This window comes from Choloepus didactylus, chromosome 27 (assembly GCF_015220235.1).
Source record: "Choloepus didactylus isolate mChoDid1 chromosome 27, mChoDid1.pri, whole genome shotgun sequence".
NCBI classification, from domain to species: Eukaryota; Metazoa; Chordata; class Mammalia; order Pilosa; family Megalonychidae; genus Choloepus; species Choloepus didactylus.
In genome coordinates this window covers 26,132,105-26,155,584 of record NC_051333.1, presented here as the reverse complement: position 1 = coordinate 26,155,584, position 23,480 = coordinate 26,132,105, and positions in this window count along the sequence as shown.

Here is a 23,480-nt window from a genome sequence, read left to right as displayed (position 1 = left end):
TGAAAACAGTAAAAGTTATTCACCACATAGAAGGGATGTCCAATAAGTTAATTCCCAGTTTCTCATCAGAAATCATGGAGGTGGGAAGGCAATCACATGATATATTTAAGAAACTAAAAGAGAAAAATTGCCACCAAGAATTATTTATCCAGTAAAGTTGTCCTTCAAAAATGAGGATGAGTTTAAAATATCCCCAGATAAACAGAAGCTGAGAGAGTTCCTTAAAAAGATACCTGCCCTACAAGAAATATTAAAGGGAGTTCTGAAGGCTGCATGGGAAAGATAGGAGACAAAAGCTTGGAGGAGAGTGTAGAAATGAAAATTATTAGTAAAGATAACTAAAAAGGTAAAAAGAGAGAAAAAATAAGATATGACAAATAAAAGCCAAAGGATTAAATAGTTGAAGTAATGTCTTTACAGTAATAACATTTTTAGTAAATGAATTAAACTCCCCAATAAAAATACATAATTAGGAGAATGGATTAAAAAATAAGGTCAATTTATATGCTGTTTACCAGGGACTCATTTTAAACCCCAAAATAAAAATAGGTTGAAGGAGAAAGGCTGGAGAAATATATTCCACACAAGCAGTAACCAAAAAAAAAAGCTGGTGTAGCTGTACTATTATTGGACAAAATATACTTTAAATGTAAAATATTAAAAGAGACAAAGAAGGACATTATATATAAATAAAGGTACAATTCACCAAGATGAAATAACAATAAATATCTATGCACCTCACCAAGGTGCCCCAAGTACATGAGAAAAATACTGGAGAAACTGAAGGGAGTAATACACCTCTCTACAACAACAGTTGGAAACCTCAAGGCACCACTTGCACCAATATATAGATCATCTGAACAGAGGATCAATAAAGAAACAGAGAAACTAAATAAGACAATAAATAAAATAGAACTAAGAGACATAAAGAATATTGCAGCTCCAAACCACAGGATATACATCCTTCCTAGGTGCTCATGGATCATTCTCCAGGATATACCTGTTTACAACAAGACTATATAAATTTAAAATGACTGAAATTATAAAAGGCACTTTCTCTGATTACAATTGAATGAAGCTGTAAATCAATGAGAGTCAGAGAACTGGAAAATTCACAAATATATGAAGGTTAAACAACAGGAATTTTAACAATAAGCAGGTAAAAGAAGACATTGCAAGAGAAATCAGTAAATATCTCAAGACAAATGAAAACAAGAACACAACATATCAAAATCAAACTTATGGGGTGCAGTAAAGGGAAATTTATAGCCCTAAGTACCTACATTAAAAAGGAAGAAAATGGTAAACTCAAAGACCCACTGAACACTTGGAGAACCTAGAGAAAGAACAGCAAACTAATCATAAAGTGAGCATAAGGAAAAAATAAAAAAAGATTAGGTCAAAAATAAATAAAATTGAGAAAAAGCAATAAATTAATAAAAGCAAAAGTTGGCTCTTTGATAAGATCAATAAAATTGACAAACATGTACCTAGACTGACAAAGTAAAAAAAAGACAAGATGCAAACAAATCAGAAATGAGAAGGGAGTCATTACCACAACAAACTAGACAATTTAGATGAAATAAAAAACTTCCTAGAAGTGAAACAACAATCTATACTCACTCAAGAAGAAACAGAAGACCTTAACCAAGCCAATCACAAGTAAGGAGATTGAATAAGTCTGCAAACACTTCCCAATAAAGAAAAATCAGGACCAGATGGATTCACAGATGAATTCTATCAATCATTCCAAGAAAAATTATACCAATCCTGCTTCAACTTTTCCAAAAATAGAAGGACACCAACTATATTAGTTAGGGTTCTGTAGGGAAACAGAACCAACAAGAGATATCTGCAAATATAAAAAAAGTGCCTCATGCAATTGTGGAGATGCACAAGTCCAAATTCCATAAGGCAGGATGCATGAGCCCAAATTCTGTAGGGCAGGCAGCAAACTGACAACTCCAATGAAGGGGCTCAATGAACTCCTTGGGAGACAATGGCTAGCTGAAGAAAAAGTGAAGGATCATTCTCTTCTCTCTTAAAATTCTTCAACTGATGGGATTAAATCCAATTGATTGAATTTTCTCATTGTGTAAGACATTCCTTTCACTGATGTAATCAGTCAAGGTGAAGTCCATTGACTGATTTAATAAAACAGACTTCTGGTTTATTAACCAGCCACAAATGTCCTTGAAGTAATGAATAGGCCAGTGCTTGCTTGACCAGATTCCTGGACACCATCATCTGGCAGGGTTGACACATGAATCCAGCCATTACAGCCCAACCCTTGTCAAAGTGGTCATTATAGGAGAGCTAAGATGGCAGCATAGCGAGGAGTGGAAGCTAGTTAGTCTCCCTGGAACAACTAATAAAAATAGGAACAACTAGCAAATAACCTGGAATAACTGCAGGGAGACAAACGTGACTGTCCACTCATCATACACCAACCTGAACTGGAAGGAATACCCAAGATCACAACATAAAATCTGGGGCATATCCTCCCAAAAGGAAAGAGATGGGGCCCAGCTCCACTACCAACCTTCCATTCAGAATAAGACCCAGAACCTGGGGGAAAACTGCCACAGGCCACACCTCCTTACACCATTCTGGAGTGACAGGCTGACAAGCACCACCTGCTGGGCAGAAAAGCACAGCATGTGTCAATCCTCTAAGACATACCTCCTTCTGGGATCTGAGCCTGTTCTTATCTGGGAAAACCTGATTGGGGTGGCCAAGGAGGTCAGATGCCTGGACAACAGAAAACTACAACCTACAGTAAGAAAAATGAAGTTATGGCCCAGTCAAAGGAACATACACTTCAACTGAGATACAGGAATTTAAATAACTAATGGTAAATCAATTCAAAAATTTTAGACAAGATATGGCAAAAGAGATAAAGGCTATAAAGAAAACACTGGGTGTACATAAGGCAGAAATTGAAAGTTCAAAAAAAAACAACTGGCAGAATCTATGGAAATGAAAGGCACAGCACAAGAGATGAAAGACACAATGGAAACATACAACAGCAGATCTCAAGAAGCAGAAGAAAACACTCAGGAACTGCAGAACAAGGCACCTGAAAGCCTACACACAAAAGAACAGACAGAGAAAAGAATGGAAAATATGTGCAATATCTCCAGGAACTTAAGGACAAAATGAAACACAAGAATGTACATATCATTAGTGTCCCAGAAGGAGAAGAGAAGGGAAAAGGGGCAGAAGCAATAGAGGAAATAATGAAAATTTCCCATCTCTTATGAGAGACATAAAATTATAGATCCCAGAAGCACAGCATACTCCAAACAGAATAGATCTGAATAGGCCTACACGAAGACACTTTATAATCGTATTATCTAACGTCAAAGACAAAGAAACCTGAAAGCAGCAAGAGAAAAGTGATCCATCACATACAAAAGAAGCTTGATAAGACTATGTGTGGATTTCTCAAAACCATGGAGGCAAGAAGGAAGGGGTGTGGTATATTTAAGATACTGAAAGAGAAAAACTGCCAACCAAGAATTCTATATCTGGTAAAAACTGCCCTTCAAATATGAGGGAGAGTTCAAAATATTCTCTGAAAAACAAGTGAGAGAGTTTGTGAACAAAATACCTGCCATACAAGAAATACTAAAGGGAGCACTACAGACTGATAGGAAAAGACAGAAGTGAGAGGTGTGGAGCACAATTTTGGGTGATGGTAGCACAGCAATGTAAGTACACTGAACAAAGATAACTATGAATATGGTTGAAAGAGGAAGGTTAGGAGCATGCGGGACACCAGGAGGAAAGACAAAGACTTCAGTGAAACCTAGAGTGTTCAACAATTGTGATAAAATGTACAAATATATTTTTTCATGAGGGAGAACAAATGAATGTCAACCTGGCAAGGTGTTAAAAATAGGGAGGTATTGGGGGAAATGCAATCAATGTAAACTAGAGACTATAATTAATAGAATCATTGTATTATGCTTCCTTTCTTTAATGTAACAAAGACAAAATACTAAGGTAAGTGTAGATAAGAGGGGGGCATATGGGAGGGGTGTGAGACTCTTGGCATTGGTGGTGTTGTCTCTTTACTTTGATCTAAGGTTGTCTTTCCTTTTGCTTCTTCATAGCTGTCATGTTTTTTCTTTCTTTTTGATTTTTCTTTTGCCTCTCTACGTTCTTTGACTCTTCCTCTCAATTTGTGGAAGAAATGTAGATGTCCTTATATAGACTGTTGTGAGGGTGGTGAACACATAAATATGTGACTATACAGGGAACCACTGATTGTTCACTAGGGTGGAATGCATGGCATGTGAACAAAACTATCTTAAAAAAATGGGTTTATGATGAAAACTTGAGGGCAATATTCTGAGTGAAATAAGCCAGACATAAAAGGACAAATATTGCAGGGTCTTGCTGATAGGAACTTATTATAATACGTAAACTCACAGATCTGAAATGTAAGTTACCAAGATATAGAAACAGGCTAAAGAATGCAGAGTGGTTGCTTAGTATGAGCAGAATGTTTAACTAGGATGATCTTAAATGTTTGGAAATGAACAGAGGTGATGGTAGCACATTATGAGAATAACTAACAGTGCTGAATGCTGCATGACTGTGATGGAAAGGGGAAACTCATAGTCATGTATGTCACCAGAAGGAAAGCTGGAGGTTAAAAGATGGGAATGTATAAAACAGTAAACCTTGTGGTAGGAAATGTCTGAGATTAACTGTACAAATATTCAAAATCTCTTTCATGAACTAGAACAAATGTATGACACTACAACTAGAAGTTAATAATAGAGGGGCATATAGGGAAAAATATATATCTATTGCAAACTATATACTACAGTTAGTAGTATTTCAGCATTCTTTCATAAACAGTAACAAATATACTATACCAATACTATAAGTCAACAATCAAGGGGAGGTCATTAGGGATATTGGAGGATTTGAGTTTCCTTTTCTTTTTTTTTTTTTGTCTTTATTTCTTTTCTGGAGTAATGAAAATTTTCTAAAAATTGAACAAAAATTAATTGTGGTGATGGATGCACAGCTGTATGATGGTACCAGGGGCAATTGACTGTACACTTTGGATCTTTGGATAACTCTATGGTATGTGAAAAATCACAATAAAAAATATTAAATATACATATGTACACTCAAATATCTTTATATTGTTTCATCGACAGTCACAAATGTACCACAACAATACTAGGGGTCAATAATGGGGGGGGGGGGATAAGGGGGTTTTATTTTTTTTTCCTTTTATGTTGTCATGAAAATGTTCTAAAATTGATCATGGTGATGAATGCACAGCTATGTGATGATACTGTGAGCCACTGATTGTATACTTTGGATAGACTGTATGGTGTGAGAATATATCTCAATAAAATAGCATTAAATACAAAAAGATGGTCATTATACGTATCACCTTAAACCACACTTAATCTCTGAATAGAGCACAATTTCAGACATATATTTCACCAAACAATATTCAGCTGTCATGCATACAACTAGAAACACACTAAATCTCTCCAGAATAAGGGTACAAATACTTGGGTGACAATGAAGCTTAAACTTGATTTCCTATAACTTAAATACTAAAAAATGAGCAGTACAGCTTATCTCATGTGATAAGGGGATAAGATAGAGAAAAAACAAAGATATTTGCTTTACAGGGAAATACAAGCATACTCGTAACAAAACATGAAGGAAATAGCCATGCAATCACAGTCTTCATTTCTGTAACTCATCACATGGTCATAGTTTATATTTATCACTACCTTCTTCCACTACCCACTCCATGTTCCCTTTACCCTCAGCAAGCACTTCAACTGACTGTGGACCTTTGCCTGGTGCAGCAACCCAAACCTTCATTCTTGAAGTTGTCTGGATTGGGTTGTTGCAGTTTTTCATTGACTTTAATCACAGAGCATGGTACTATTAAGAGATGCCCTAGGGGATCTCCTGTATTCCAGAAAAAACTCTTATTTACCTCCATTGTGTAGTTGCAGTCCTATTTTCCCTTGATAGTCACAATCAATCAACCTAGCCAGTACAGTAATCCCCTTCCTTGCATGTTGATTCAGAGGTATGAAAAGCCCAAAGTGGCCAGGTGGCAGACTTAACTTCCAGTTCAATAGAGTTATTGTTGTTTCTCTTGGTGGAAGCACCCTTCCTTTCGGAACTAAGACTTGTGGACCAGCAGAGCTTAAGCTTGCATGGACAGGAAGCAAAAATTTTCCTAGTGGATCACTAGAAGTGATAGTGAGCTGTGCCACTCCTGTTTCCACACTTTGATTCTTGTACCCCTGAATCCTGGTTATGGGAGAACCAGTACCACATAGTGTATGCTTATTCAAAGCATACACAGTCTCCTTGAGAACACTGCCCAACCCTACAAGTTATTGTCACCTAGTTGGTACTGTAATTGAGACTTCAAAAGGCCATCCCACAATTCAATCAAGCTAGCTGCCTCTGGATGATGGGGAACATGGTAAGACAGAGAATTCCATGGGCATGGTTTCCCATTCTCTCACTTCGTTTACTGTGAAGTGGGTTCCTTTGTTGAAACCAGTGCTGTGTGGTATACCATGATGGTGGCTAAGGCATTCTGTAAGTTCATAATGGTAGTTTTGGCAGAAGCATTATGTGAAGGGAAGGCAAAACCATATCTGGTGTATAAGTCTATTCAAGTGAGAAAAAATTGCTACTCCTTCCAAGATGGAAGTGGTGCAATGTTATCAACCTGCCATTAGGTAGCAGGTTGATCACCTCAGGGAATGGTGCCATATCAGGACTGAATGTGGTTCTCTGCTGCTGGCAGATTGGGAACTCAGCAGTGTCTCTGACCAGGTCAGCCTGAGCGAGTGGAAGTCCATTTTACTGAGTCCATGCATATCCTCCATCCCTACCACCATGGCCACTTTTTTCATGAGCCCATTGGGCAATGACAGGACTGGCTGGGGAAAGAGGCTGACTGGTATCCAAAAAGCAGGTCATTTATCCATTTGATTACTAAAATATTCCTCTGCTGAATTTGCCCTCTGGTAAGCATTCACATGGGATGCAAATATCTTCATGTTTTTGCCCACTAAGAAAGGATTATTCACAAAACTCTTCCCTAGATTTCTTGGTCACCAATTTTCCAATCACAGTCCTGCAAAATCCCTGACAATCCAGCCAAACCATTAGCAAAAGCCCATGAATCGGTATACAAATGCACCTTTGGCCAGTTCTCCTTCCAACCAAAATGAACAACCAGGTGCACTGCTTGAAGTTCTGCCCACTGTGAGGATTTCCCCTCATCAGTGTCCTTCAAGGACATCCCAGGAAGGGGCTGCAGTGCTATAGCTCTCCACTTTTGGGTAGTACCTGCATATCATGCAGAACCATCTGTAAACTAGGACCAAGATTTCTCTTCCTCAGTCAACTGATTGTAAGGAACTCCCAAAGAGGCCATAGCTGTGGACTGGGAAATAGAAGATAAGGTGGAAGAAGTGAGGGCCATGGGCATTTGGGCCACTTTCTTTTGTAACTTACTTGTGCCTTCAGGACCCACTCAAGCCTCATATATACCACTTCCATTTTATGATGGATTGCTGCTATACAGGCCCGACTTTACGGCTTGGCAGGTAGACAACACCAGCTCATGATAGGAAACTCAGATCTCATGGTAACTTGGTGGACCATGGTTAAGCCATCTGTCTCTACTAAGGCCCCATAGCAGGCCAAAAGCTGTTTCTAAAAAGTAGAGTAGTTATCTGCAGAGGATGGCAAGATTTACTCCAAAATCTAGGGGCCTGCATTGTGATTCTCCAAACACCATCTCTATTTGGCACTGACACTTTCAGCACCATTGGGTCAACTGGTTCATATGGTCCAAGTGTTAAAGCAGCTTGCACAGCAGCCAGGACCTGTTGCAGAGCCTCATCTTGTTCTGGTCCCCACCCAAAACTAGAATCTTCTCTACAGAGAAGGGTGACTACATAGCTCTTCAGCTAGTCTCACAAATTTATTCCTCATAGTCCTGGTAAAGGTGTGCCCTCTGGAAACTCTGGGGTGGGGGGAGTAAGCAGGTCTTCCATGATAAATCCACTCTAAAATTTCAGTCTCTCTAAGTCTTTGAATCCCCTCTTTTACATTACACTAGGTCAGTTCTGGTATTTCAACATCAGGTAACATCAGTCACTTTTTATCCATGTTTCAGCCAACCACCCATTTAACACCCTTTCTAACTAGTCAAGCTACAATATCGAATGCAGAATCTGCTTAGTGGGCCCATATCAATCATGTAAGCCTGATCCAACTTTATATTCCTTCCACCATTATCCCACACCATTAACATCCATTCCCATACATATTCCCCTGATTTATGTCTATATAATTGGAAAACTCATGCAATTCTTTTGGAGTATGGTGTACTTCCTCAACGGTCACACTTTATACCTCTCCCTTTAGGGCCTGTTGGGAATTTAGTCTAATGATGGGTCTTGAAGAAAAGAGTGGTGGTGGGGGTAGGTCATGAAAAAAATTAGAAGTATCCCTCAAGCCAGTTATGTCAGGAGAATCTGTTGTAGCTTCATCTCATGAAACAGGATTAATCTCTCCAGAAAGATTAGTGAGGGCTGCTTCCTCAGGGGAGGAGACTGCAGGTTTAGCAGGCACTGAAGTGTTAATCTCTTTAGGTAGGGTTTAGATGGCAGGCTCCTCAGACCAATTGGAGATGGGGAAGCTGTTTCCTCAGGGCAGACCACTATAGGTTTATCTAGCAAAGATTCAGCAGAGTCCAGGGTTCCAATGTTCTCACCACCATTATTATCACTCCATGTGTCCCAATCCCAAACTTCAGGATCCCATTCTTTTCCAATCAACATCTTCACTTTAACAGCAGACACCTTGAAAAGTTGAGATTTTAATTTACTTTGTAAATCTGCTACTCGCACAATGAGACTCTGAGTCTAGTTTTCAGAAATCTCAAGTCTGTGTTCACAGGAAATAAGATTTTCTTTCAGGGCACACATAAAAACTTTACATCTGTCAAAAAGCATTTAAATTTCAAATTTGAAGCCTTTAGGTCACCCCTTTCTCTTATAACTTTATCCAGCATATCTCAGAACAACGAGCCAACATCATTATACCTCTTAACTCCACAAAACTCCATTGTCATCCAGAGCCTTGTTTCATACAAGAGTATGATTAGGAGAATAAAGTGGTGATATTTTGCATATCTCCATTGTCAACTCATGCCATGGACTGTCAGTGCCATCTTGATTATTGGAACTGGAGTCATTAGTGCATTTGAATCTAATCAGAGTAGAAAACCAATTGTAAAAGTCCATTTTAAGGTTCTGTTTGTCAAGAACCATTCCTGGTACCAAACTATATGAGGGTTCTCTAAGGCAAGAGAACCAACAAGCAATCTCTGTAAATATAAGATTTATTAAAAGTGTCTCACACTACCTTGGGAATGCATGAGTCCAAATTCCTTGGGGCAGGATGCATGAATTCAAATTCCATAGCACAGGCAGTGAACTGGCAACTATGACGAACGTATTCAATGAACCCCTTAGGAGCTGCTGTTTAGCTGAAGAAAAAGTGAAAGTTCTCTGTATTTCTCAAATATTTTCAACTGATTGGATTAAATCCATCTTATTGAATTCTCTCATTGTGGAAGACATGCCTTTCATTGATATAATCAATCCCATGTGTGGTCAATTGACTGATGATTTAATAAACCAGCTGTTACAGTTTGCTAATGCTGCCATTATGCAAAATACAGGAATGGATTGGCTTTTACAAATGGAGTTTATTTGGTTACAAATTTACAGTCTGAATGCTATGAAAATGTCCAAATTAAGGCATCAGCACAAGTACACCTTCACTTAAGGAAAGCCAATAGCATCTGAAAAACCTCTGTTAGCTGAAAAGGCATATGGCTTGCATCTCCTGATCCTGGATTGTGTTCCAGCTTCTCGTTAAGCTCCTGTGCATTCTTCAAAATGTTGATATTGGGCATTTTGTCCTTTCTTAGCTTCTCCAGAGCAAACACTGGGCTAGTATCTCCAAAAAAATCTGCTTTCAATGGCCATCTCCAAAATGTCTCTCTAAGTTGCAGCTGCACAGAGCTCCTGTCTGAGCTTTTGTAGGGCTCCAGTAAACTAATAAAGGCCCACACTGAATGGGAAGGACCACACCTCCATGGAAATAATCCAATCAAAATTATCAGCTACAGTTGGGTGGGCCATATGTCCGTGGAAACAACTTAATACAAAGGCTCCAACCTAGTCAAGACTATTATGCCTGCCCCACAACATTTCATTAAAGAACATGGCATTTTGGGGGACATAATACATCCAAACCAGCACACCAACCTTCTGGCTTATAACTAGCCACAAAGTCCTTGCAGTAATGGTTAGGCTACTGCTTGCTTGTTCAGACTCCTGGACACCATCATCTGGCCAGGTTGACACAGGAACCTATCACACCTCTTAAGTCATTCTATGAAGCCAACATCACCCTAATACCATAGCCAGACCAAGATACAAAAAAGTAAATTAAGACCAATCTCTCTAATGAATAGAAATTCAAAATTCCTCAACAAAATACTTGCAAATTGAATCTTGCAGCATATTAAAAGAATTATACATCATCATCAGGTGACTTTTACTCCAAATATGCAAGGGTGATTCAACACAAGGAGACCAATTAATGTAATACACCACATTAACAAACCAAATGGAAATCCACAGGATCATCTCGATAAACACAGAAAAGGCATTTGACAAAATCCAGCACCCTTCCTTGATAAAAACACTTCAAAAGATAGGAATAGAAGGGAATTTCCTTAGCATGATAAATGGTGTATATGAAAAACCCACAGCTAACATTGTACTCAATAGTGAAAGACTGAAAGCTTTCTCTCTAATACTGGGAACAAGATAAGGATGCCAACTTTCACCAATATTATTGAACATTGTGCTAGATATTTTAGTTAGAGGAATTAGGCAAGAAAAAGAAATAAAAGAAATCCAAAGAAAGACTTCCATTAGAAAGGAGGAAGTAAAACTTTCACTATTTGCAGGAGGCAGGATATTATATTTAGAAAGTTTCAAAAATCTATGACAAAGCTACTGGAACTAATAAATGAATTTAGCAAATTGGTGGGATACAAGATCAACACTCAAAAATCAGAAGTGTATTTACACAGTAGTAATAATTTTCCACAGAGGAAATTAGAAAAAAATCCATTTACAATAGCAACTAAAGAATCAAATATCTAGTGATAAACTAAACCAAGGATGTAAAGACCTATATTCAGAAAACTACAAAACATTGATAAAGAAATCAAAGAAAACCTAAATAAATGGAAGAACATTATGTATTCATGGATTGGAATGTGTAATGCAGTTAAGATGTGAAATGTACCCAAATTGATCTACAGATTCAATGCAATACCAATCAAAATTCCAACAACCAACTTTGCAGAAACGGAAAAGCCAATTATAAAATTTATTTTGAAGGGGAAAGGGCCCCAAATAGCCAAAAATATCTTGAAAACAGAAGAATGAAGTTGGAGGATTCATGCTTCCTGACTTTAAAGCATATTACAAAGCTACAGTGGTCAAACATTATGGTACTGGCATAAAGACAGAAAAATTGATCAATTGAATTGATTTTAGAATTCAGAAATAGATGCTCACATCTATGGTCAATTGATTTCTTTTTCAAAGAGAGAAAATGTTTATTGCTAGGTGCAAATTAGGAGATCAAATGGCCTAGTGGCCTAAAGAACTATCTCCCCAAGTCTTGGGAGTTCAAGGTCTTTATGTATTCTAACAATGGGAGATGAAGTCACTACAATTTCAATAAAAAGTGTAAGCAGAAAAGAAGACAGTTATTATCTCAATAGCAAGTATAGGCAGAAACAATTTACAAATGTAAAGGAGTGAAACTGTGATGCACCCAGTTAATGGTCAGTTTTGAGCTGATTCAAGTTCCTCCATTAGCGTAAGGGTGTTTGCCCTTAGGAGTTTCTAAAGGAAAAAATAAAACAGATAAAGGAAGTGCCAGCTTTTACAATCACAAAGGCACAAGATAATGGCTTTTGCAATCATTATCAGAGACTGGGGCAGTGGATCACAGTTCAGAGGTTTCAGGTATTTGCTTTCTGTCTTCTGTAATATATCAGAAAGAAAAAATAATATTTATGTAATGATTCTGTATTCATAATCATTTGTTAAATCCTAACTTCTTGGTTATAATTCCTCCCTGCCATTTGATAATTCCCCAATCTTGAGGGGTATCTGGATGATGAACATTCTGACTTTTCTTACAAAAAAAGCACATCAACATTATGTGGCAAAGGAATAAATGTTGTTCTTGGAGAAACTAGTACTTCTGGGTTTCAGGGTTTATCTGGCATATGAAAAATCTGGAGGCTTTAAGTATCCAAAAAATAAACTTAACAAGTAAAAATTTGTTAGAACCCAGGGCATCCCTTATAGTTTCCAGGAACACTGTTGGTTGGGGCTTGCCATCTTGTGGCAGTTTGCAATATCAGGCTGAAACTTGCATAAGTATGACATTCAAAATGACTTCTCAACTTGATTTGAAATTTCTTAGCCACTGAAATTTTATTTATTTCTTTTCCCCCTTTTGGTCAACCAATCCCATGTTTCTAGGGCCAGGCCCATCCCTGGGAGTCATGTCCCATGGGTCAAGGGAGATGTACACCCCTGGAAGTCATTACCATGCAGGATGAAAGGTAGTGAGTTTATTTGCAGAGTTTAGCTTAGAGAGAGGGGTCCCATCTAAGCAACAAAAGAAGTTCACTGGTGGTGGCTCTTAGTCATTGATTATAATTAGGCTTAGCTTTGCCATTACAGAAATAAGTTTCAAGGTCAAGTCTCAACATCAAAGGTTTGGGTTATTAAATTGGGTGCCACTATTCCTTAAGATAATAGCAGGAATTCCCCAGGTGGGGAAATCTAATAGTTCTAATTTTTTCTCCATATCTCAAGGGACTTTGAAAATACTTTTTTATTTTCTACCCAAAATACTCTGAAATGCATCAGGGTATATTTATACCCTGATGCATAAACAATACAGAATATTAAGATTTTATTCCTTATTCTAGGCTCCAAGTCAAATAAAACTGAACTAGGTTGTTTAAATAAAGTGACTTGATAGTGCAGTATCAAAATTTAAAATTTTGGACTAAATAAATATATCTTACTTTGTTCTCACACAGAAGTTAAAGTTTCACAAAACAGACAATATTATTTTTTACCCTATAGTCTTATTTACCTTAATCTTGGCCAGATCAACTTCATTCACATCTCTAATCAAAACTGATCTTCTTTTCAGTTTCTTTAACAGTTGCTGTATGGAGTAATGCTGAATTTCAAAGCTGGAAAACTCTAACTCTGAGTCTCAAGTGTCACACAGACACCTAAAGTTCCAGTGAACTACCAGGTGGTACAAAGAACAAGGCCTTTCAGAACTTAGAAATAACAGTTAAAGCTCAAGAGTAAATGTGACTGCTGTAAGAGTTTACAATCTATGCCCTAAGTTTCTAATAAGTATTTTTAAATGAAGCTGCTTTCAGAAACAAAAACATTAGACAGTTTTCTTATTTTGATAAACCATGGCAGAGATTTTGTCCTGTTTCTCCTTTACAAATTTACTAGAATTATGTTAACTCATGGGTAAAGCATAATTTAAATATTTGTCTTGCTTCTCTTTCTTTTTCTGTAATTATAAGATTTTATTTAAATGTCTCACACAACTGCGGGGATGCATGAGCACAAATTCCATAAGGCAGGGGGCATGATTCCAAATTCTGTGGGTAGGCAGTGAACTGACAACTCTGATGATGGTGTTCAATGAACTCCCCAGGAGACACTAGCCAAAGAAGAGGTGAATATTCTTTCTCTTCTCTCTTAAAAGTCTTTGATTTGATTAAATCCAGCTAATTGAATATTCTCATTGTGGAAGACACACCCTTCATTGAAGTACTCAGTCACAGATGCAGTCAACTGACTGACTTAATAAATCAGCCTTCTGGTTTATTAACCAGCCACAAATGTCCTTGCAGTAACAGTTATCCAGTGCCCACTTGACCATACACCTGGGCACCATCATCTAGCCAAGCTGATGCATAAACCTAACCATCACAACACCTGTGTACATGTTTACTGCCGCATGGTGGGAGTGATCACCAATGGCTGAGCAGTCTGATTAGATTTGTAGCTAGAATGCAATGGAGAATCAGATATTCCCTATTGTAGCAAATGAAACTTTGTCAACAACTGGTGGTGTGGAAAGATGCCATATATGTTACTCATGTGTATGGATATGGCAAGGGTCTTATTTGGATGGATATCTTTGGAATGACATAGGCAGTGAGGGATACACTAAACTGCTTTCACAACCTATGAGGCTGGAGATCCTGGTGGGAGTGGCTGAGAATGATCACTTCCTGGAATATGAGGATAGTGGACTTAATCTCTGTAACAGCCATGAAATTGATGAATTTCCCAAGACAGTGTCCACTGTAGGTGGAAACACCATCAAACAGGACATGCAAATTCTGATGACATGAAACTTTGGGCCCAGGAACATGGAATAACTCTCCTAATAAATTTCTATCATATAAAAGTTGAGTTTCATTTTTACTTCAGATACTATGTCATTTCTAAAATTAGTAATGGCCTCTAGTTTTCTTTTACAAATTTAATAGTAGCTTTTATATAACAAAATATGTCAACTGCAACCAAAAATTTTCATTTTTCCCAAGTTTTCTGAATTTTCTTTCCACTCTTTGCTTATTACACCACATAAGCCCATCACTATGTCTATAATGGAAGGTATGAGAAAAGACAACTTTTTCTTGGTCTATATTTAGGGTAAAACAGTCAGTTTTTCAATATTTCATAAAACATAAGGTAAGTAAAGAGAAAAGAAATATTTCTAGTGTTCCCAATTTCAATAGGAAAGAATTCAGCAATCTTAAAATTATGAAATTAGTTGAAAAGTTCTTATAAATGCATGCTCCTGGATCATAATTTTTCAAAAATTAATGTCAAGGACTGGATTCCCACATTGAGATCATCATAATGGCATTGCCTATGGGCCTTGTACATTTTGGGATCTACTACCTCTTTGATTACTAAAATGATTATTTCAGTGCATTCTGAGTGGTACTCCCCAATGTGCAATGAGTGAGAGAAAATGAGAATTATCTGTACTCTCCTTGACTCAGTCAAGTACTGCATGCAGGACTCTCTCTACCCACTGATAGATACTGTTACCAAGATGAAGTTCTGTTCCCTCTAAGATCAAAAACAAAACAAACATATCCACTCCTACCCTTCAGATATTTAATCACTGACCTAAAAAATGCCCATTACTGACCCATTAGATGCAACCATAGATGTATATTCATTTACCCTAGAAGACTCCAAAATCACAGGCTTCACATTGTTCCCACACCAATAGTATTTCCACCATTGATCTTCATAACTCAGCCACCAAATATTCAATAATTTGCCCAATCCCCTCAAACATCCCTCAAAGAGACATAATAAGTCATGAATACAACCTCCCAAATTTCTAAATGATTTCCCTTGAGTTCACATTAAATACATTCTACATCATGAAATTTCTGGATCTCTCTGTAGGGGTACCATCCTCCTAATAAATACTTTTCCCTCTTACCATGTTTTCGTGATTTTCCCATCTTATTTCATGTATACAAGGTATTCCTAAATCGAGTATTTTTAACACATTAAGGCTTGTTTTTCACTGAATGACAGTGCACAGTAATTACAGACCTAGTGTTTCATTCCCATGTAGAACACTTATTTTACTTAAAGGATAAATTACAAATTAAGGGACTCCTGCATTGAGTACATAGACTTCCTCACATATAATTTCTCTGGCTTGCTTATCAGTTAGAGTAGTAGATGAGGACTCTCCTTGTCCATTAGATTTATATTATAAGTTCTCTCATATCAGGCTATACATTAAGTGTTTTCTACATAGATGACATTCATAAAAATTCTCTCCTGTATGAATTTCTTTATACTATCTGAAATACTATGGATGACTAAAGGTACTAACACATAGATTACAAACAGTATTTCCTAAGTATGTGAGTTCTCTGGTGTGTTTAAAAGTTAAAGCTATGTCAGAAATCTCTTCAATATTCAAAGTATGTGTAGTGTGAGTTCTCTCATATCATCTAAGGTCAAAATATTGACTGGAAGATTTCCAACTTTGATGATACTCATAGGGTTTCTCTCAAGTTTGAGTAACCATGTTTTCTAAGTGTATAAAAATTAAGGTTTTCCTATATAGAATACATTCTTATGGCTTCTTTCCACTGTGTGTTCTCTCATGTTGTCTAAGATATGAAGAATCATTGAAGGATTTCCCATAGGTATGGCATGCAAAGGGTTTCTCTGTAGAGTGTGTTCTCTCATGCTTTCTAAGATAAGAATAAGAGTGATAAGAACTTCTAAGATAAGAATAAGATAAGAATATAAAGCGAAGGTTTTCCCAGAGGTTTGGCATTCACAGGGTTTCTCTTGACTGTCAGTTCTCTCAAGTTCTCTTCAGTCAGAAGAATAAGTGAAGGCTTTCCCACAGGTATGGCATGCATAGGGTTTCTCTCCAGTTTGTGTCCTCTCATGCTTTCTAAGATAATATACACTGAAGGTTTTCCCATAAGTTTGACATTCATAGGGTTTCTCTCAACTGTGAGTTTTCTCATGCTATCTTCAGTCAGAACAATAAGTGAAGGCTTTTTCACAGGTATTGCATGTATAGGGCTTCTCTCCAGTGTGTGCTCTCTCATGTTTTCTAAGAGAAGAATATTGGCTGAAGGTTTCCCACACTTTTGACATTCATAGTTTTTCTCTCCAGTGTGAGTTCTCTCATGTTCTCTTAGGACAGCAAAATAAGCAAAGACTTTTCCACAGGTAGGGCATTCATAGGATTTCTCTCCAGTGTGGGTTCTCTCATGTCTTATAAGATTATAATAGTTACTGAAGGGTTTCTCACATAGATGGCATTTATGGGGTTTCTCTCCAGTGTGAGTTCTCTCACTTTGTGTGAGTTGAGATCAATAAATGGAGACTTTCCCACATGTATGACAGTCATAGAATTTCTCAGCAGTTTGTATTCTCTCATGTACTCTAAAATGGTAATATCAAGAATAGGTTTTACCACATAGATGGCATTCATAGTATTTCTCTCCAGTGTGAGTTTTCCCATGTTCTCTAAGACTGATGACTGAAGGTTTTCCCACATAGATGACATACATGAGGTTTCTCTCCAGTGCAAGTTCTCTCATGTCATCTAAGATAAAAATTTTGACTGAAGGCTTTTCCACATAGTTGGCATTTGTGGGTTTTCTCAATAGTGTGAGCTCTTTCATGTCACTTAAGACCAGAATACTGACTGAAAGCTTTCCCACATAGATGGCACTCATAGGGTTTCTCTCCAGTGTGAGTTTCCTCTTGCTGTCTAAGTTGAAAAAGTCTAATGAAAGTTTTCCCATATAGAAGGCATCCATATGGTTTATCTCTAGTTTGCATTCCATTGTATTGAAAAGATGATTGATCACTGAGGACTTTTCCAACTTTTATGCTTAAATATGGTTTCTTTCTCATTGGAATCAATGCATGTGGAGTCACTGTGGATCTGAGAGTGAAATCTTCTTGCAAGTAATTACATTGAAAGGAATTGTTTTGGGTGTAGGATATCTGCAATAACATGATGCTAGAATTGTCTTTCCTGCAGATAAGGTGCATGAATGTCATTTCTTGCTTTTCACAGTCAGTTTTCCTGCCTGGACTCTGGGTTTGGAGAAATCCCATTCCTTCTGTTCATACTTTCTTTCCTTGTGCCACCTGGAAAAGCACATCTGATGTGCAAAACTAACATCCAGTTTGTATGAAGATACCTACTGAGATGAGATGATTGATATTCTCCAGCATCACTTCTCAAATAGCTTTCTCTGGGATGTGTCTAGCAATGCCCACTCTTTCTGGGTGAAGTATATAACTACATCTTTGAAGATCATTAACTCCTGTGGTTGCATTGTCAATAGTTCAGCTGACAAATGTCTTTCTCTGGATTTTCACTCAAAATGAGACAAGCAGAAGGTCAGCAAAGCTGGTATCCATGGATGGGTGCTGCCAGAGCACTTCTGTCCCAACCTGCAACCCTTAAACAAAGGGCCACATGGGCCCATGCCTCTCTGCATAGTGGTCGCCATGCCCCTGGGGGACCGTCTGTGCCATTGCTTGGGTCAGCGACCTGCCCCAGCCAGTAGATGGGAGGTGGTGGGAAGGGCAGACTCACGTTGGAGATCTATGGTCACCATCACCATCCTGGGCCCACTGCAGCCACCATGCATGCTCCAGGCTCCTGCTCTCTCTGTGGTCTCGATGTGTGGATTCTGGCAGAAGCTCCTGGTAATCATCTTGCTTCTCTTTTAAAATCCTTTTTTGTTGCCGATGAAGTTCTGACTTATAGCTGACCACATAATTTTAGAGAAGCATTAGAGAAAAGTAGTGTGTCTGCAAAGTAAATTTGGCTGTTTCCTTGATCTGTAGCCTTTTCTAACAATAACTAAAACCATGATTAACAACATCATACCATTGTTGAAGTATCAGTATATAACATAGACAGTGAGAACATTATCAAGTCTTCAGGAATTTTTATACACTCTCTAAATATATTAACATTTCATTCATACAATGTAGCTAACAAAAGGATAGAAAAACATTTTTAATTATATTAATACTTCCCAAACACCTCTATGTAATATGTTAAACTATTTTAGCACATCACTTTGACAAGGTGAAAGAACAAATCCTTCATAACTTCCTTAAAAAGTAGTAAGAGGTCTTCTGAAATAAAGGATGATAAGATCAACATAAACAATATCTAGAGTATTATTCAGATCTAAAATCTTTGTCTTCTAGACAGAGTACTTAGATGATTAAGCCACATTATTTTGATAGGGAGAAAACTAAATTTTAGTTTTGTATAAATACACAGTTTGAAACAAATGTTTTTAAATATTATAAACAGACTTATCAAATTTTTGGTCAGCATTGAGTAGAACAGACAGAATTTACTTTTATAAACCTTCTAGAGCTTTCCACATTCATTGACGGCATGTAGTAAGCAATGACTGCAATAAACAAAATTCACTTTCTCAAACCTACAACTTTCCATATCCATTCAATGCTTGTAGTCAGCAATGACTAGCAACAAACAAAATTCATTTTAATCAGAAAATATGATCATCTTATTGTGGAAAATAATAAAAAACTATCCATCCCACATATAGTCTTTATTTATTCAGTCTGCATACACTTAGTAATAAATTTGATAACAAACTTACAAATCTCTTTGAACATGCATACTACCTTCCAATAACAACATTCATGAAGGGGAGAAGAGACAGAGATACTACAAAATAATGGAAGAAGGAAGAAATTTTTGCTTGGGTTTGTACCACAGCCAGGCATTTATATACTTTATACTCACAACACACACATGATTACTTTACAATATGCCTAAAATCCCTCAGTCCAATCCAGCACTACTTTCAAAGATCAGAAGAGGCCAAGTTTAAAATATAATCAGCTCTTCAATAATTAAGGGATTAATCTCCAGAAAAAAGAAATTTCATCATTATTCCCAAGTACTAAATAATACCAGGAATATGTTAGCTCACAAAATTAAGTTAAGAACTGTATTTATTCAAATGTCACTTTCTTATCTAAAGGTCTTACACATTTCATCTCTTCTATGAGGTCTTCTTAGGTCATTCATTATTTGTCCACTTTTTAAAAATTTCCAGCATTTTTATTCCTTTATTACCAATGTCATATAGTATGCCCTGGTACATGTGCATTCTAACTAGAATATAAAATCTCTTAAGCTAAGAATTTTGTCTTTCTCATTCATGACAATACTTTCTAACAAAAATGTACTTATTGATATCAACAAAGCCACTACAAATTCATATTCTTCCACTTACTGGGGTAACAAATGGCAGTGCTATTAAAAAGCCAGATTCTTCGAACAAGGTTACAAAAGTCTCATTTATATTTCTTGCTAAACTTAACTGATTTCTTAAACAGGATATATTTGAAGCATTGGCATAGCTTTATTTTTATTATATTTTAAATGTGTCACCATTACCAGGTACATTGCTCAGTTTTTGCAACCTGTCTAGTTAGGCTATTTTTAAAAGTAATTTTGAAAATGTACTTATAATACTAGCTTATTTCATCAGTAAGCTTGTATAAATTTAGTGAAAACATACCTAAGCAGAATAAAATTGCATTTGTTTGATTCAAAAATTCATCATAAAAACAGGAATCAAATTAGACTTTATCACTGCAATTTTTGCAGCTGTATTTGCTTTTTGTTCCTTCTTTTGGAGGTTAAAAGTCTCTTTGTTTTCATAATATCCTAAAATTATGAACAACCTCAATAGTATATTGACTGTCAAGCTCTGGAAAATATAATGCAATTGTTTAATTTGTCTCAAGCTTAAAATACAGGAAAATTTTTCCATTGCTCTCAAGGATATTTCATATTACTTACTGAAATTTGACAATTAGATCTTATTCAATTACTCCTATGCCCAAGGCTATTTATATTTTAATAATCATTTGACTGTTACGGTAACCATTCCAAAGTAATATTGGAAAAAACAATATTAACAAATGGCCTATTCCATAGTATTTCTTCTATGCCCACCATTTCTAATCACTAGGTCCAGCAGAAAGAATTCTAAACTACACTCATCCCATCTTTCTGCACCTAGCCCTTCCCACATGGCTGCTTTATGTGGTTGGGCCCTCAGGACAGAGAGAGGTAGGAAGCAATAATGAAGTCTGGCCTGTTAAACTTGGTTTTAAGAGTTTTAAATGAGGGTGGAAAGACTTGAGAGTTCCTACACCCCTTTTTTTAATTGTTTCCAATTTTTAGATCTATTTCACTTAGAGATATGACCTGAACAATTGGAAAAGTTCTTTGCCTTTTCCCTGAGGCAGCCCTCTGCTTAGCTTAGAGAAATTCCAGGGGTGGTTTCTTCCTAATGTCCAGGTTTGTCTACAATAGTTACAAAAAATTAGCCTGTGAACCCTGCTGCTGCCCAGTGGGTTTTAAATTCTCTCTCTCTCTCTCTCAACTTCAGGGGTACTAATTTATATAGTTATATAAAAGTGCTTATTTATTTTAAAGCAATTTGAATAGCATTTTTAAAGATTTTTTTGTTAATTTGCTATTACCATCTTGAGGTATAAGAATATACAGGCAGAGAGACACAAATAGAAAGTCAAACAAGAAACAGAAACACAGGAAAATCTGTGAGGGACAAATAAAAGATTGAATATACATCTTCTCATCCCATTCCTGTTCTCTTTTGCAGAACAACTCTAACTTTAATACAGTGTTCTTTTCTATAGAGTCATTCTTGGGCCATTTCTCTCCTGATTCTAAAGCATATTGAGGCCATACTTTGTTACAGAAGTAAACTATTTTTTGTTTTTCATAGGCTTATAACTAAAATCTTCTGAAATACAGCCCAAAGGACAACATTCAGGAATGCTATTGGAATTAGAATTTTCCATTTAAAAAAATTTTTGCAATCAGTAACCAATTAGGAACAATTAAAAAATACAAATGTGAAATCACACCATCTAACAAATTTAAACAGACACCTAACACCATGTTTAAGTAAAAACCAATTAATAACTAGACTGAACACACAAACTAACAAGTAAACAGGCATTAAACACTTACTATCCCTAGGCAACACATGAGCTAACAGTTAAACAGGCCTACTTAATTTCATTGAATATCAATTAATTGTTGGATTAGTTATTTTCCAGTAGAAATACTCAACAAACAATTAAGGTCAGGGCTTCAAAACCCATAGAGAATGATGTCCAGAAAACAGAAAAGTGTAGAGGTCAGAGCAAGGGGATCATTGTGGAAGCAGGACCCAGGCCTTCAAGTTCAAGTCTAGGGGACTCAAACCACTGAACTTATTTCCCAATCCACTTTTACCTTTATGAACCCCTCACCCAGTCATAGTTGGAACTGGAAATGGTTTCTCTCTTTGAAGATTTTTAAGGTGCCAAAAGAGTCTGGAGTGCCATCAGAACAGAGAAAAACTCAATTGTCAAGCCTCTAAACTAAAGAACATCTAGTGTCCACAAAAGTCTTATTACCACTTTCAACTGTTCTACTGGGGCTTCAAACATGGACAGTCAGTTTCCTTGCTTCTTAGGACCTTTCATTCTACCAGAGTTGCCAACTGATACCAGACAAAGGTGGTGGATTTTCTGACCAATGTGCACAGTTGACCAATTCCTGAGACAATGGGGTTTCAAAGAAAGAAAGAGTTTATTGCTAGGTGTGAAGCAGGATGTCAGATGGCCTAGCAGCCCAAAAATCTGTCTCAGTCAATTGATTATTTACAAGATTGCTAAGTCCACTCAGTGGGACTGAAAAGTCTCTGAAATAGATGGTGCTGAGAGAACTGGGTATCCATATCCAAAAGAATGAATGAGGAACCCTATTTTACATATGTGATGCTTAGGTTCATTTGCCAACTTGACCAGGTGATGGTATCCAGTTGTCTGATCAAGCAGGCACTGGCTTAACCATTTCTGCAAGGACATATGTGGCTGGTTAATAAACCCAAAGGCTGGTTTATTAAAAAATCACTCAATAGATTGCATCTGTGGCTGATTACATCAATGAAGGGAGTATCTTCCACAATGAGAGAATACAATCAGCTGGATTTAATGCAATCAGTTGAAGACTTTTAAGGGAGAAAAGAGAGAACCTTCATTTCTTCTTCAGCCAGCCAGACTGTCCTGGGGAGTTCACCAAAGACCTTCGTTGGAGTTGTCAACTCACTGCCTGCTGTATGGAATTTGGACTTACACATCCTGTCCTATAGAATTTGGACTTGTGCATCCACACAGTTGCATGAGACACTCCTCTTGGTTCTGTTTCCCTAGACAGCTCTAACTAATACAGCTTGGTATCTGGAGTGGGGTGGTTCTTGAGAAATAGAATCTAAAAATGGGCTTTTAGAATGGTTTTCCTATTCTGATTAGACTCAAAGGCACTAAAGACTCTATTTCCAATAATCAAGATGGTGCTGACAGTCCATGGCATGAGTTGGCAATAGAGATACACAAAATATAACCATTTGATTCTCCCAATCATACGATTGTAAGATTCTGGGTGGCAGCATTTTTGACACCTTAACAGAGTTTTGTGGCATTAGAAAGTATAATGATGTTGGCTGGTTGTTTTTAAGTATGCTGGATACAGTTTTAAAAGAAAGGAAAGAGACGAAGTCTTCAAATTAAAACTTAAATGCCATATGAAAGATGTAAAGTTTTCTATGTATGCTCCAAAAGAAAATCTTATTT